Consider the following 6,000-nt stretch of genomic DNA (forward strand, 5'->3'; position numbering starts at 1 on the left):
GTGTGAAAGTTTTAACATTTATTTGACCGTCAAGGCAGAAATCGGTATATTGTTTTCAAGTAGGCTACTGGTCTCATTCAATTTAAACTCGCTCCGCAGAAACGCATTCACAACGCAATCTCTTCTTTCACGAGCCCAATCTAATTCTGCAAACCTATGGCCAACTCGTCTGTCAAAGTCGAATCGTTTCAAATTTAATTCTCGTGGTTACGTTAATCAGTATGTTTAATGTTTCTATGTTCTACTTGTCTATCGATGTGGCCACAGTAATTATTCTGAAGCAATCATGATCTTATGTTACTTTTATGTACTAATTTCCCTGATTCTGTTAATATTGTGGTACTTCGGTCTTCCTTAACTAGTTCCTTCCTAAATCTACTTGATAACTTAGAACCTAATCTTGTATTAACCCTAACGAAAATTTCTTGCCCTTTGATATAGGTCTTTATGGGCTTTCTTGTCCGGTTGTGGTATTCTATGTCGGTTTCCTGTTTTTGCCTAAGTCGGTCTATATTGTCCAGTCTAGCTTGTTCATATTTTTCTGGAGCTACGGTAGCTATCCTGCCGAAGAACACCTCTAGAGGTCGTTTTTTTGTGACAGAATGGACAGTGTAGTTATATTCATAGATGGCCCTATCGAGAAGTTCCTCGAAGCCCCTATGTGTTCCATCTCCTTTCAAACATCTCATTATTTCAGAGAGTGTGGAGTGAAATCTTTCTATCTGTCCATTTACTGTACTCTTATACGGAGGTGCTTTGTAGAGCTCAATACCCAGCTGGTCTGTCAACATGAATTTGATAGAGGCTGAGTTGAGGGACTTTTCATTGTCCATTACTATTAATTTAGGCACTCCATAATAAAACACGATATCTCTTAGGGCTTTCCTAATGTCTTCTACAGCTTTGGATTTGATAACTCTTCCCATGGCCAGTTTGGAAAATTTATCAATCGCCGTGAGCACCAGATGTCGTTCTGTCGAGTAGATGTCAATATGAATAATTTGTCCGGGGTATTCTGGCAAGGGAGTTTGTCTTATTTCTGGATGCGTGGGATGTCTGTCATATTTAGCAGTCTTACACACCAAACACTGATTCACGATAGCCGAAACTTTTTTCCTCATTTTAGGAAAGTATACTCTTTCGGACAACTGAGCTTTATTTTCCACAGCATTTCTGTGTGCTCTGTTATGTGTCCTAAGTATTTCTTCCTCTTGTTCGGCTTCGTTAACAAGGTCTTTGACTTTGCTTTGGCAGAATCTAATCTTGAAACCCTGAAAATGGATGGGGTAGAGAATTTGAATTTTCCCCATTACATCCTCGGATGTGAAAATTCCATTAATCACGGATGGGTTAAGATATTCTTTCAAATCTGACAAGAGACTATCGGGTGTGAACAAGTTGCGATCTACTAAATGCCTTTGAAATGTCGGGAATGGAATGCTAAATGAGTAGTTCTCTGACTCGGACTCCCTGAAGAAAATTTGATTCTTGAATGCGTTTATCGGGGCTTCAACGCTAGGTATCAGCCCATGGCTCGAACTGTCAGAGCTGTGCATTGTTGAGGCTACTGTGTTAATTTGTTCGACTGTCGGTCCTCTGGACAGAGCGTCGGCTACAGTATTTTCTCTGCCTGGCTTGTAGAAAATTTCGTAGTCATATTCCTCAAGGTATGCTTTCCATCTCTTAATCCTCGCATTTCCATTCCAACTACTGAGAGAATGGGTCAAAGGCTGATGGTCAGTAAAGATTTTCACCTTTGCTTTACCGTAAAGGTAAATTTTTAGCTTTTTTAGAGCCCAGATAATGGCTAACATTTCCTTCTCATTCGTGGCATAATTTTCTTCCGCCTTCGAGAGTGTTCTCGATAAAAATGAGATGGGTCTGTTCTCTTGTGAAAGAACAGCACCTACTGCGAAATTGGAAGCATCCGTTGTTAGGTGAAATTCTTTCTTAAAGTCCGGGTAGTGGAGTATTACGTCTGGAGAAACCAAGCTGCTCTTCAATTTCTTGAAGGCTTCTATTGCTTCGCGATTAAGGGAGACGGATTTTTTTGACGATAATGTCCTGGAAATTCGACCATCCTCCCCTCTCAAAAGCGAGCTAAGTGGTTTTGCTAACTTAGCGTAGTTAGGAATAAATCTCCTGTAATATCCGGATAATCCCAAGAATGATCTCAGTTCTTTGAGTGTCCTTGGAATTGGAAAGTCTGAGATTGCCTGTACCTTGGTTGGGCTGGTTTCAATGCCCTTGTCGGACACGACGAAGCCTAGGAACTCCACTTTTCTCTTCATGAACTCGCATTTATCCAACTGACATTTCATGTTGGCTTGCTGAAGAGTTCTGAAAATAGTGTCAAGGTTCTGGTAATGTGTTTCATCATCTTTACTAAAGATGATGATGTCGTCAATATAAATGAAACATATCTTACCGATATGTTCGTGAAGAATATCGTCCAGTGCGCGCTGGAAAATTGACGGTGCATTTTTCAGACCGAATGGGAGTCGTGTAAACTCATATTTTCCATTATTGATGGAGAAGGCGGTCTTTTCGATATCAGATTCCTTTAAAAGAATCTGATGAAACCCACTTTTCAGATCGAGCACTGAGAAAATCTTGTTGTCTCCCAATTGGGCCAACACTTCATTAATGTCAGGGATAGGGTATCTGTCCGCTACCGTTACCATGTTAAGTTTTCGATAGTCAATTACCACCCTGTATTTTTTCTTGCCAGAGGAGTCGAGTTTTTTTGGTACAATCCACACTGGTGAATTGTAAGGTGACCTTGAGGGTCGAATGATTCCATCGTGTAAAAGTTCGGAAATTTGTTTGTGTACCTCGTCTTTAAGAGACATTGGGTACTGATAGAATTTTGAGTATATTGGCGTATCCGATATAGTTCGGATTGCTGCCCTTACACTTGTTGTGTAGGTTAGTTTTTGATTCGGGTCTGCGAAGAGACCTGGATACGAATCAATTATTTTATTCAATATCATTCTCTGTTCCACCTCTAAGTGTTTTATTCTCGGACTAATTGTGCTAACAGCCTCGAACTGTTTTTCTTTGAGAACAACTCTTTTCCCGTTTTCCAGTGTCATGGTTAGGTTCTTCAAATCAATTTGCGCTCCCATTCCCTTCATTGTGTCTTTGCCAAGTATGGCGTCAAAAGTCTTCAGCGTTGGTAACAAAAAAAATTTTATTTCGAAATCGAAAAGGCTTGCTCTTTTGTAATGCGATATTTTTACATCACCGCCTGGAGTATCAGCTATGTAAGGCTTGTTATTTGGTATCGCGTTCGTCACCAAATTGGGCTGGATGTAATTTTTATTAGAGCCTGTGTCAATCAACACCCTTAAAACCTTTCCACTCCCCACTCTACATTCGAAGTATGGTAGTGAGGAGTCTTCTACTCTAAAAAATGCAACACGTGGTCTCGTTGTTCGCTGTCCAAATTGTCTATTTGTCCATCACAGTATTCATTTAGTGTGCCGTTTATATTGTTCTGGGTTTCATAATCTTGCATCGACCGTTGATAGCCTGTCATGCTTGAACTGGACCCAGTTACTTCAATACTTGGCTGTCTCATGTTCACTGTTTGGATGTTGTAGTTCTTTTGTCGTTTGTTTATGTCCGAGTGTGGTCTATTCATATAATTAATGTTTCGCGTCTGTACACTGCCGTCCACGTCCATTGGTTCTGGTCTTGGTTGTGGTTTGGTCGCAAAGGGACGGGGTGGGGCATTATATTGTTGCCATTGCTGTTGATAGTTTTGTCGGGGTGGAATGAACGGTGCATTACCGAAGTTAGACACGTGTTGCCTTGGCGCCGGGAATGGCTGGCCTAAATATTGTGGAGGTCTCCTCATGGGATGTCGTGGAGGGACCGGTGGAGGCTGTCGATGGCCAAAGGCATTCGACGGCTGAAAATTGCGGGGTGCCGGAATGGGTTTTTCGTTTCCTCTGAAACTCGACTGTTGACCCTTATTCGCCGCATGGTTTGACCTGAAAGTTTGATTTTCAAGTTTAAGGCAATAATGTAAAGCTGAGGGGAGATCAGCTGGCTCTTTTATTGCCAAAAGGCGAGGTAAATCTCCTCGAAGGCCTCTGATAAAAGTATCCAGAGCTTTTTCTCTGTACATTTTTGTAACAAAGTGCTCGGATTCTCGGCTCATTTGCATGCAGCCGACTTTATTTAGAATAAGCGACAGATTTTTGTAGACGTCTTGGTGGAAGTCTTCCACCGACTGCTGGTGGCCTTGAACCAAAGTTGACATTTGGTATTCCAAGGTAGTTATGTCCCGTTTATCTGCGTAATGCAGAGTGAGACATCTCGACATGGCCTTCCAGTCCAGCGGAATGCTGTAGGACTCGAGTGCCACATCAGCACTTCCAACAATTTTATTTCTTATGGTATGAAGTATACCATAATATTTTGGAGTACCCACAAATGGGGTATAAGTCTCCATGATTCTATCAACGCTCTTTTTCCAAGACCCGAATTCTGCTGGATTTCCAGAGAATTCCCTGATCGATTTTACGATATCAGGCACCCTGTCAAAGTCCGCTAAATTATTTCTGTATTCGGGCTCGACGACCTGGTCGCTCACGTCAGTAAAGTCAAGAGTATTGTTGTTCATTTGTTTTATCAATCCAGGTAAAACTTGGGCCACCGTTTGGCCAATTAATGCTGTCAACTGTTCGACACTCATGTCTACGCGATGCTGTTCAGGCAGGTCGTGTCTTTCTGAGGGCACCGGTCTTTCGTTTGAACTAAAAGCTGATGGTCTTATTATATTATTAGGATTTGCCATACTGATTTTTAATTCGGACAACACCTGCACAAAACAAGCCTAAACCAATTTGAACTTAACAAAAGTTGTGGGCAGAAAATATGGAATGCGTGTGTATGTGTTTGCTTATTTATCTTTTGTTTTTGTTTTTTTATTTTTTATTTTTATATTTTTTTTTTATTTTTGCATGCAATAAATTTTAGCTCACCGCGGTTATTTTGCTTTGAGAACAGTGTACCAGAAAGGAACAGTAAATAGGAAAATTTTCCTTTCAGAAGATCTCTAGGAACTGGGTTGAAAATATAGTATTAATAATAATATCAATAATAATAATAAAATAATAATAATAATATAATAATAATAATGTAATAATAATAATATAATAATAATAATATAATAATAATAATATAATACTAATAATATAATAATAAAAATATAATAATAATAATAATATTATAATAATAATATAATAATAATAATATACTTAAATTTTTTTTTTTTTTTTTGGTATACTTATGTTTTATTATGGGTGGATGCCTGAATTTCAAATTGCTGATGTTTTTTCCAGTGTACTTTCCAGGTTCTTGTAGTCTCTCTGCCTCCTCTTCGGTTGTTTCAGCTTCAGCTTCTTCGTCGTCAACGTGTTCTTATTCCTGTTCTTTTTGGCGGGCTGCTGCTGCTGCTACGGCTGTGCTGTTGTTGTTCTTTTTTTTTCCTTCTTGTCTGCACTTTGGTTCACGCAGCCGTTCTCTGCCGTTCGTCGTCTTTACCTCTGCCGTTACGTTTTGGGTTGCACTGTTAACTGTTATCCGTGTTGCTCTTCTGTAGTTCCGTTATTCTCGGCGTTCTACTTCTACTTTTCCTTCTCCTTTTCGATGAAATTGCTGTTCTTCGTTTTGCATTTATTTAACATAGAATTGTTGCGGTCACTCCTCCTGGCTGGGTGAATGTTGTCCTTTTTGCCTGGGCTACTGGGGAATCCACGTCAGCACTCCAAAGAAGGTTTTCTGCGGGCTGGCCTGACAGAAACTGTGATCCACCAATGGGCAATGCTATGCCGATAAGTATTTTCCTCTTCCGGAAAATCTGTTTTTTTCTCAAACAATTTTATTTTATAGCCGACCGTGAATTTTGTTTGTTAATAACTCGCGGGAGTTTCTTCGGCACAATTTAACCAACGAATATTTTTTAGCAAAATTTTGATTTTGCTCCGC

This window comes from Drosophila simulans, chromosome 2L (assembly GCF_016746395.2).
Source record: "Drosophila simulans strain w501 chromosome 2L, Prin_Dsim_3.1, whole genome shotgun sequence".
Classification (NCBI taxonomy): domain Eukaryota; kingdom Metazoa; phylum Arthropoda; class Insecta; order Diptera; family Drosophilidae; genus Drosophila; species Drosophila simulans.